This window comes from Cervus canadensis, chromosome 4, assembly GCF_019320065.1.
Source record: "Cervus canadensis isolate Bull #8, Minnesota chromosome 4, ASM1932006v1, whole genome shotgun sequence".
Classification (NCBI taxonomy): domain Eukaryota; kingdom Metazoa; phylum Chordata; class Mammalia; order Artiodactyla; family Cervidae; genus Cervus; species Cervus canadensis.
In genome coordinates, this window is record NC_057389.1 from 95,512,515 (window position 1) to 95,523,544 (window position 11,030).

The 11,030-nt window shown below is 61.2% G+C and overlaps 1 protein-coding gene across 3 annotated transcripts in view; it reads right to left on the reverse strand.

Moving 5' to 3' along the window:
* Positions 1 to 10,539, reverse strand: part of ADGRL1 (adhesion G protein-coupled receptor L1) — a 49,761-nt gene extending 39,222 nt beyond the window's left edge. For all 3 annotated transcript variants that reach the window (XM_043466922.1, XM_043466921.1, XM_043466920.1), the window contains exon 1: positions 9,757 to 10,539. The gene's annotated coding sequence lies outside the window, so the exon portion shown is untranslated. The remainder of the gene's footprint in view (positions 1 to 9,756) is intronic.
* Between the last annotated feature and the right edge of the window lie 491 nt (positions 10,540 to 11,030).

Consider the following 11,030-nt stretch of genomic DNA (forward strand, 5'->3'; position numbering starts at 1 on the left):
TGGGGGCGCATACCCACATTTATAGGAGAGAAATGTGAGATCCCAAGGGCACCTGAGTGGCAAGGGGGCTTGGAACCCCAGGCTGGTCACAGGGAGCTGGGGAGACCGAGGGGCCCTCAAGAGGCCCCTCGTCTGGGCCCCCGCTGCTTCTGTAGGCCTGAGCAGCCTCAGAAGTGGGCATGCCCATAGGGGTCAGGTGAGCCCACACCTGCATCTGTCCCCACTTTGAGCCTCAGGGAACTTGAGTGTTTGGGAAACTTGAGTTTCCCAATTTAACCCATGGGAAACAGGGCTCTCCACCCTCACATTGAGAGGGGGGACTGGGCCCCAGGTGTGTTAGACCCCCAGGTCCAGCGGGCTGCCCACTGACCCCACACCTGCCTCTGATTTTGCCTGAGCCCCACGTCAGTCTCAAGTCAAGGGGCAAAAGCAGGGGCGTCCTGGGGGCGGGTGATGCGGCCCAGGCTCTGTCCTCAGGTGCCCTGGGATGGGGCAGGGGAGGGCGACAGGAGGAGAACCGGCTGCTGGCGGAGAGGGGGCGCCGCGAGCCTGCCCTAGAGTGCGGTTGCCATGGCAACCCGCTGTGCTTGAGTGGGTGGGAGTCTGAATGCCTGGAGGGGGGGGTACCACCAGCAGGATTCCGGCCCCCTGAGAACAAGTCTCCTTCCTCTTGCTCCCTCCTCAACAGCCTTGAGTCCTCCCCAGACCCAGCAGCCGGAGAGCCCAGCTCCACGGGCCCGCCTCCTCCAGGGAACCCTCGGGCATGGCAGAGTGCATAAGCGGCAGGCCCTGGGATAAGGCCAGGGACTTGGCTCCTGGGTCTGAACCTGCTGTGTGCTATGCGCTCTCAGGCCAGCCTCCTGGCCTCTGTGAGCCCATTTCCCCATCCCAACTCTGGGACTAACAAACTGCCATCACAGAGATGGAGCCAGCGCCAGAGAGCGTCCGGCACATAACCTCCTTCAGGAAGGGGCCTGTGGGCTCCGGGGTTGGGGGTCAGGCCAGCGTCCCCACTGAACCCTTAGCTCCACCCCCTCATCTTCCAACATCTCAGCAGAGAGCAGCCTGAGTCCTCCGAGGTGCTCAAGAACCTCTCCTCCTCCCATCCCCACAGCGGCTCCTGCGTCTCCTCCTTCAGCATCTGCTCACTCTGTCCTCACGCCTTGGTCCCCTCCCTGGTCCAGCCCGACAGCCTCCCCCCTTCTCTCCGGCTCTCCACCCTCGCAGCCCAGCCTATTCCCCCTACAGCTGCCAGAGGGCGCCTGTGAGCACCTGAATCCCCACAGGGTCCCTCTCGGCTCAGAACCCTCCGTGGCTCCCACCACACTCAGAGCAAATGGCAAAGTCCTTCTCCGGCCCACAGGGCCCTGTGCGCTCTGCCCATCATCCCTACCCTCACCTCCGTCCACCTTTCCTCCTCCTTCACTAGCACCAGGGGCAGTACCCTCTCAGGGCCTTTGCTCGGGCTGGTCCCTCCTCCCCAGGGACGTGCGAAGCTCCTCCCTTGCCTTCTTCAGGTCTTTACACAGACGCTGCCAGCCCTGGGAGGTCCTGCCAGCCCCAGCACTCCTGCATCCTGCTCTCCCCAGCACTCATCCCTATCATGCCAGGCATGCGTTTTACTTATTTGCTTATTATCTCTCTCCCACTAGACGTCGGCGCCACAGGGTGGGGTTCGTCTGCCTATAAATTTTAAAAGGTCACTCTGGCAGCCAAGTGGCGGGGGTGGGACCATTCAAAGCCTCCCCTTCTCCGTGGATGCCTCCTCCCTGGTCTCCACATCTATCTGCCACTCCCGCCCCTTCTGATCTCCATCCTGCGCCCAGAGTGCTCTTGGCAAAATGAAAACTCCACCATCACTCTCTGCCTACAACCCTCCATGGCTCCCTATTGCCTCAGAGGCTGTGACATGGCATTTCAGGCCTGGATTTCCTGCTACCTTTTCACCACCTTCTCTGCTCTGGCCTGTTCTTTCCTCACCCCCTACATCTCTCACCCACATACCCAGAGGACTCCTGCATGCTGTGCCCTCTTTCTCCAAAAGGCTCTGCCCCCCCAGGACTGTGTTGGTACCCACACTGGCGGTACACTGGGCCTTCACATTTTGCTCCCCTAATTGGACTTGGGCTCTGCAGTTGAAAGTCCATTTATCCCATCAAGGAACATTCCATCATGGGTTGGCCGGGTTCTCTGCTGCATGCCCAGTTCTGGTTAGGAGAGCGTTCTCGTTAATTCGTTTAATGAACAACGATGAAACAGACCCTTGGAAGAGGTCATCCATTCAGGGGGTAGTTACCTCGTTCCCAACTGGTCACAAGTGCTTTGGAGGAAAATAGACTTGTAGCAGAGAAAGACTGGGCGGGGGGGAATATGTGTCAATGCAAACATAGATGGGGTGGTCAGGGAACACCTGGCCACGTAGGTAACAATTTAGCAAAGGTCATGAGGAGGTGAACCACCGAGGTACTGAAGAAAGAATATCCAGGCCATGGGAAGAGCACACGCAAAAGCCCTGAGGCAGGAATGTGCTAGAGAGCGGCTCTGGTCCAGAGAGAAAGGGGACAGTGGGAAGGGGTGAGGGCAGGTGTAGGGGGCAGAGCGAGCAGGGCCTGCGGGAGTGAGGTGGGAGCGGTGGAGCTTCTTTTTTTTTTAATATTTAGCTTATTTGGCTAGGCCAGGTCTTAGTTGCGGCATGTGGGATCTTTAGTTGAGGATATGAACACTGAGTTGTGGCATATGGGGTCTAGTTCCCTGACCAGGGATCGAACCCAGGCCTCCAGCATTGGGAGTGTGGAGTCCCAGCCACTGGACCACCAGGAAAGGCCCACCCTGAGACCCGAGTGGGGACAAGCCGTGCCCAGACTCGGGCGAGGGGCGATGAGACTCTGTATGTGTGTGGGGGTGAGGATGAGAGCAGAAGGTGCTTCCCGCTCTGCCCTCTTCTTTTGGCTAGGTCCACCCTGCTGTCTGAACAGGAGACCTGCAGTTTCCCCTCCCCCTCCTTTCCTTCTGCCTTCCAATTGGTCATCCACTAAGTCATGTCAACTCTGTCTCGAAAGCCCTGCACGGGTCCCTCTCTAAGGTCTCAAGGCCCCATCCCAAGCCTTCATGTTGACAGCTCTGGGGGCCTCCGACCCACACTGGCGTCGCCCCCACCTCCCCCCGGCCTGGGCTCCCTTCCTGCCTGCCCTCCACAGTTCTCACCTACGAAGCGGCCAGAAGGAGCGCATGCTAAACATTCTAACCCTGTTTCGTGGGCCTTGACCCCTTCCCAGGCCTCCTCAGCCCTGTGCACAAGTAGAAACATAAATCCAAAACAGTCCTTTGGCCCCCAGGACCTGCGTCCTGTCTCCCTGCCCGGCCAGGGAATGTCTTTCCTTCTACCCTCTGAGCTGCCTGCCTTCTTTCTGGCCTCAGGGCGGGTCCCCTCCTTTTACAAACTCTCCCCGACTCCCCTCCACTTTATCCCTCCTTCCCTTCCAGGCCTCGGCTGGGAAGCCCCCTCCACCAGGAAGCTCTTCCTTACAGGCCGTCCGGCCACCTCTTGGATGCTCCTCTCCACAGTGGGTTGGTACCACGGCGACCCGAGACCCATTTTCACCCCAAGGTGCTCCCTGACCGGTCACAAGCCTCACGTACATTCCAGGTCCTGTAGCTATCTAGTCACTCAGCTGTGCCTAAGTCTTTGCGACCGCATGGACTGTAGTCTGCCAGGATCCTCTGTCCCTGGAATTCTCCAGGCAAGAACACTGGAGTGGGTTGCCATGCCCTCCTCCAGGTCATCTTCCCAACCCAGGGATCGAACCCTGGTCTCCTGCATGGCAGGTGGATTCTTTCCTGCTGAGCCACCGGGGAAGCCTCCAGGTACTGCAGAGCAGTGCTGAAAATGGTCACGGGAGTCAGGGCCTGTGGCAGAACATGGAAGAAGGCTCTGGGGCCCTCTGCTACCACCAAGCTGGCAGTGAAGGGGCAGAGACCAGAGGGCGGGGGAGATGGTGCTCAGCGGGGCAAGAGGGAAGAGACTCCAGGTCTCAGGGTCCTGGGTTTAAGTCCCAGCTGTGCCCACTTTAGGCTGTGTGACGAAGCAACTCCCCCCGCCCCCACCACGGTCCCTCCGCTGCATTCTGCCTCTTCCCTGGGGAAACGGGACACAAGTCTCACAATGGTGGTTGTGGGCTTAGAAATAATATTCAGCAATTCTACATGACTCTTTTATTTTATTTATTTGCCACACTGCACAGCCTGTGAGACCTTAGTTTCCCCGACCAGGGATCCAATCTGGGAACATGGCAGTGAAAGCCTGAATCTTAACCACAGGAACACAACGGAAGTCCCTACACGTCTCTTAAAAGAGGCACCTACTATGCGTGAGGCACTGATCGAGGTGTGGAGAGACAGCTGTGAATGAGCCAGACATAAAAAACACTAAAAAAAGTCAGTCCCGTGATGGACTAGTGGAGTGTGTGTGTGTCTGTGTGTGTGTTCTGCAACGTTAAATTCAGTAATGGAGAAAGGCCAGACATGTCAGTAAAGCTCTGGGAAGGTGAGGAAGGAGCCACAGAGGTGCCCAGGGAGGAGAAGAGCATTCCAGGCAGCAAGCATGGCTTGTGCAAAGGCCCTGGGGCTGTTCGGGGGGGCCAGTGTGTTTGACAACCAGTGAGAGTGGGCACAGGGCAATGGCAGGGGGTGTGGGCAGGGAGGTGAAAGGGACAAACAACACCAGACTCGCCCCTCTGCTGATGAGGGTGCATTCGAGGGCACCCTGACCTCCATCACCAGGGGCAAAAAAGGGTGGGTGGGTCTGCCAGGGTGGGAGTTGACCACCTATGGACTGGGCACTGCCCCTGGTCAATGAGCTTGGCTGCTTTCAAAGGATTAAGAAAAAGTGGCAGCAGAAGTTTATGCAACAGAGCTGGTAAGCCCACCAATGTCTCCAACACTGGCTGCCTGGGTCTTCACAGAGGGAGTCTGCAGACCCTTGATCTAGAGCAGTGGTACTCACCTGGGAGGGCCCATGATTTTGCCCCTCTCCACAGGCTGTTTGGCAAAATCTGGAGGCCTTTTAGGTGTCACAACTCGGGGGTGGGGGGATGCTCCTGGATACCAGGGCGTAGAGGGTGGAGGCGAAGGATGCTGAAAAGTCCAGGCCTCCTCCCAAAGAATGAATGACACAGCCCCAATGTCAGGAACGCCATGGCTGGGAGACCCTGTCCTGGGCCCCAAGCCTGTCTGCCTCACCTCCCTGACCCCAGATAGGACCACCCACCTGGCTTCCTGGTCTGCCTGGTATTTTTAGCCTTGGAGGGAAAGGCCCTGGCTGTTTTTAGTTTTGGGAAGCGGGGGAACAAGGCTATTTTTAGCCTGAGCATCTAATTATTGCAACTTTTATCTTCCCCAAATTTTGGATTTGGGGGAGGATGGTGTAGGAGGGGGTGGCGCAGTAGTAAAGAGCCCGGGTGCCTATGCAGGAGACGCAAGACACGCGGGTTCAATCCCTGGGTCGGGAAGATCCCCTGGAGGAGGGCATGACAACCCATTCCAGTATCCTTGCCTGGAAAACCCCATGGACAGAGGAGCCTGGCAGGCCACTGTCCATGAGGTCGCAAAGGACCGGACATGACTGAACGACTGAGCACTGCGCTGAGGTGGGCGGCGGACGGGGCTTTTGCTTGGCTGATTTCCTAGGATCTGAAACAAGGTTGGGGGGGGGGGTCCCATCATCCTATGAGAGTCTGAGTCAGTGTCCCCCTGGATCAAAGCTGCTCAGGCCTTGACCGTGACACTCCTACCCCCAGCAAGGGCTGGAGCCCCCACATGACCCTCTGGGCTCTAAACCCTATATGCACACTGCCCCACGCCTGCCCACAGGGACACCCTCACACACTGGGCACCCATGAAGCCCTCTCAGGGAGCTGCCTCACAAGTGGGTGCATGGGACAGGTGCCGAGCTGGCCTTCCCCAAGAGGACCAGGGTCTACAGGGACCCCTCAATGTGCAAAGCCAGGGAAGGGGAGTCCCTTGGGGCCTCTGTCCTTTGAGAGGTGACCCCCTCCTCCATTCACTCAGCTAAGAGTTCTCAAGCGCCTACTGTGAGCCCGGCCTGAGTCTAGGCACCTGGCGTCCAAAAGCAAACCAGGAACAAATTCCCCAAGAGCTTGGGTCCTGGTCGGGGAAGACAGACAATAAACCAACAAACACAATAAATCAGTAAATTACAGAATGTGTGAAAAGTCATCCTTGTTAGGGAAAAGTCAGGAGGCGGGTGGGAGGCTGAAATTTTAAACAGGTTGCATGGGGTAAATAAAGGTTACTGAGGAGAGGACATCCGATGTGGGTGAGGGAGCAAAAGCTTTGCATGTCAGGGGAGGGGCCCAGGCGAAGGAGCCGCCAGTGCAAAGGGCCTGTGGTTGAACTGCATGCCTAGGAGCAGTGAGGAGAGGGGGGCGAGGTGGAAGGGGTGACAGGGAAGATCACAAAGGTCTGGACCCTGGGACACCCCATGCTCGGGGTGCCAAGATGAAGGGCCTGCCCCTCCCCAGCTGGGACTCTGGGCGTTCTGGATGGAGAGATATATGCCTTTTCCCCAAATCTTATGACAGGAGCCCCTTGACTGAAATTGCTCGCGTCACTAGACTGTGAGCTCCCTGAGGACAGGACTGGGGTACTGTCCCCCTGGAGTCCCCAGCACAGCGCTGAGTGAAAAAGACACTTGGCAAATATTCACGGGTTTCATGAAGAGGTCTGCCCAGCTTTGCTCCCAGGAGCCACACATGCACACACTTGCAGGTGCACACAAGACACAGACAGCCCCTGACACATGGAAACACACACACATCCCCTCTGCAAAACTCACAAACACTAGCACCCAGGAGACCCTTATGAACACGCGACCAGCCTGTCGGACACGTGGCCACATGCAGGCTCGTCCAGGTTACCATCCTAATCACAGCACAGGTACCACAGGTCACAGCAGCCTGGATTCTCAGGGCGGTGGGACCCGCTCCCAGGCTTCTGTTCCGCAGCCCCCCCTCCCACCTGGGACCCCGCTTTCTCTTTCATCAGGGTGGCTGAGCCCAGGGCTGGGAGGGGCGCTGGTGCAGTCAGGTACAGTTCCGGACCCAGGGAACCCCCATCTCAGGAGCATCATCCCCCTCCTCACCTCCCTGGAGGGTCTGGAGGAGGGGAACTGTCTGGCATCTGGAAATTGAATCCTTGCGAGGAGCCCACACAGAAATCAGAGCCTTCTGTGTGTCCTTGGTCACACGTCTGGGTCTGGCTGGAGAGGTAGGAGGGGGCAGTGACTAACAACTTCAGCTCCCTGTGGCCAGGAGGGGCTGGGACAGGGACAGCGGGGAGACCGCTCCTCCTGTTCTCCACCAGGGGCACCCCCTCTGGTGCCAGGCAGCACAGCCTCCTGGGGTTGGCACCCCCACCCCGATGCCCAGGCTGGGGCTGAAGCACCACGCTCTCTCCTGTCAGCCCCCCACATGCAGGTGATGCCCGAGCCAGGACCAGACCGCTTGATGCAAACAGACTCCAGAGGGGCCATGCCCCCCCCAGCTCTCCCCCTATGGCCCGCCTCCCAGGAGAAGGGGCTCCCCAGGGCAGGCTGGGAATAGAAACCAGGCTGCCAGTCTCCTGCCTTCCACCTCCTCCCTGCAGGCCCCACGGCCCAGGTGCGGCTGGTCCCCAGCTCCCTGCCCTCCCCCAAGCCTGGGCATCCTCTCCACGCCCAAGGGCAGCAATCAGGGGCTTGGGACGGGCACCCCAAGGAGAGCAGGAGTGACAAGCATGGGGTGAGCTGAGGCCCTGAGGGAGTTCCCTGAGGCAGAGGAGGAAGAAGGTGGCAAGGCCAGTGGGGAGGCCGGGCACTCACATGTGAGCACACACTTATGTGGCTTGGTGCATGGGGGCCCTTGCTGCCAGCCAGGGATCGAATTAGTTCCCTTTTCCGCTTTCCAGATGATTTTTCATCTCTGTAATTAATGGGCAAGTCAGTTCTGAACGGCATGGCAGGCAAATTACTAGTTAGGAAAATCACGGATAATTTTCTCGATATGATAATGAAGGTTGTATTCCTTCTCTTATTCTCCCTGTTTTCATCCTACTTTTAAGTAATAAAATCGGCATTAGAATTTGGGGGTGGGGGAATGGGGAAGAAGGAGAAGTCACCTGCCCCCACAGCTGGGGCCTGACTCAGGCCCCATGGAGAGTGCCCAGTCCCTGGCCACCAGGCAGATGGAGGGAATGAGAGACCTGGGGGCCCTCCGTGGGACACCCTGATGACCCATTCAGGGCGCCAGGCCTAGGAGACCAGGTGGAGGGCGGGCAGCTCCCAGGCTGTTAGGCCCAGGGGTGAAGGAGTTGGGGTCTGGGGTCAGGTTACAGGTTCCCGCCCGGCCCTTGGGTGCTTGGAGTGGGGGGCAGGGATCACCCGCCTGTCGCCCAAGCAGGATTGAGATCCACCAGCCCTGAGCAGACATCTACTCTCAAGTGTCCCCCATATCTGTCCCCCAGACTGTCCAAACCCCTCTCATCGATGACTCCTGTAGCAGCGAAGAGAACAGGGCAAGCCGAGAGGGAGAGAGAGGCAGAGAAAAAGAGAGAGGCGGAAAGGCAACCAGCCATCTTGGCAGCCATCTTGAACCCCTCCCCCCCCCCCACCGCTCCCCACATGTTGGGATGTGGGCAGAGGAACCCAGGCCCCGGGTTCTGCAGGAACCAGGAGGAAAGGGGGCCCCGTCTCAAGGCTGCGATGGAGGGACACCCACTCAGCTGCCATGGCTGTGTGTGCGCGCGGGGGGCGGGGGTGGAGAGATGGGGGAGGGAGGAGCTGACGGCGAGGAAGGGACAGTGAGGGGCCGGGCAGGGATGGGGCTGGGTGCTGACCGAGACTGGAAGGTTAGGGCCGGGGGGGGTGTGTGAGGGCTGTGTGCTGGCGGGGGGCGGTGTGCCTGTGGGGCCACTTTTTGGCCACGGCGGGAGCACACACACAGCGCTGCCCAGGCTCTTCTGGCACCGACTCCCGTCCCAGGCAGATGGAAAGATGACAATTGAAACCCCAAGCTCTACTCGGCGAACACCTGGGAGAGTGGGAGCGCTGGCCCTCAAAGCCCGAATCCGGGTGGATGAAACCCAACAGCTTCCCAGGCTTAACCGGGTACCGCGGAGGGAAGATGCTGTCGACGGCTACAGCTCGCCAGACACCCAGACAGACCCCTCCCCATCCCCCGCGCCTCTGCCTCCCAGAGAAAAACAACCCCCCAGCCCGGCTTCGTGGGGTGCCAGCCCCCGACACGGCTCCTCCGGGAGCTGGGGCCGGCGCGCGGCGCGCACACGCACCCTCTCCGCTCACACCCAGACACCTACACAAACAGGGCGCCAAGCACCCGCGCGCACACGCACCGGGGACACGCAGGCACTGCCGCGCCGCTTCCCCACAAAGGCTGGCGCGCGCGCGGGCACACGCAGCCACGCGCGGGCACACTTGCGGTCCCCTCCCCCCACGGGCACCCCGCGGCCGCGCATCCGCACCCCCGACAGTCCACCGGGGCTGCACCTCTCGGCCCCCTCACCGGTGGGGTGAGGTGCAGGCCGCCCTCCATCCCCCTCGCGCTCAGGTGCTGTGACCCGCGGCTCCAGCATCCCCTCCCCCTTCCTGGCCCGGACAGGCCCCGGCTCCCATCCTCCCTACCTCGGCCCCCACACCTGGCCCAGGTACGGCGTCCCCCTCGCCCGGGGTCCTCAGACACTCACCTGTCCAGCGCCGCTCCGGGGTCGGCCTTGCGCGTCTCTCCTGCGGCTCCGCGAACCCAGGACCCCCGCCCGGCACATCTCCCGGAGCCGGGATAGGGGGGAAATCGGGCGAGGGGTGGCGGGGCCCAGAACCGCTGTCACCAACCAAAAATTAGAAAAAAAAAAAAAAGAAGCGGATTACACAGCTCCAAAGGCGGCCCCCTCGCGGCGGCAGAGACTCGGGGCTGGGGGCGAGCGTCCGCGCCCCTCCCGGAGAGGGAGGCGGCGGAGGCGGCGGGGCGGGGGCGGCGTCAGAGCTCCGGGGGCTGGGGCGAGGCGGAGCCCCCCGAGGCGGCGCCAACAGCTGCCCGCATCTTCCCCGCAGCTCCGCGGCCCCGACGGAGGCGGCACGTGTGCGCCCAGGCGACTTCCCAGCCCCCTCCGACGGCGGTAGCCGAGGGGTTAACGGGGCAGCTAGGAAGCCCCTGCAGCCCCCCGCCGCCCGGCGGCGCCGCTCCGGGGCCCACGCGGCCCCATTCGCCGGGGCCTCCTCGGCAGACGGCGGGGCGGGGGCGCCGCAGCGCCGACAACTCCCGCGCCGACGGCTCGGGCTCCCCGCAGTGGCCACGGGGGGCTCGGGTAGGGGGCGGGCGGCGCGGAGCTTGTTGGGGGGTGGCGCGGTTGTAGGCGGGCGCGGCGGCGTCGCGCCCCCGGGGTGGCCGGATTGGGGGGCGCCGGGCCGGGCCCGTGGGCACCGCAGGACGCGCGGACCGAGCGGGCGCCGGGCACCAGCAATGACAAGCCGCCTGCTCGCCCCTCTCCCCGGCGCACCCGCTCCGGGAGGGGGGCGGCGGGCACGCGCAAAACCCGGCCCGGAGCCGCCGCCCGGGACCGGCCGCTGCAACCTGCCCAAGCGCACCGGAGGCCGGTCCGAAAACCCGGGATGGACTTTCCTCCCCTTCGACCCCCACCTCTAGCCCTTATGGAAAAACCGGGAGAGGGAAGGAGATACGCTGGATCCCCGCGTTGGAACGGGAAGTGGGGGAGGGGAGACAGGCTCGAGGAAGACCTGGAGCGGATTTTGCAGGTAGTGGAGTAAAGGCGCTTTGCCCGGTGAGGGGAGAAATGGGAGCGATCTGGAAGGGGTCTGCAAAACCCGGGTTGGATTAGACAGAGATGGGAGGAACGAAGGCAACTGCGACAGGGCCAAATGCACCCCGGGCACGCAAATTTCGGGCCGGATTCTTCCTCGGGAGACGGAGTAATGCGTCATGCCTAATGCAGTGGGAACAAGT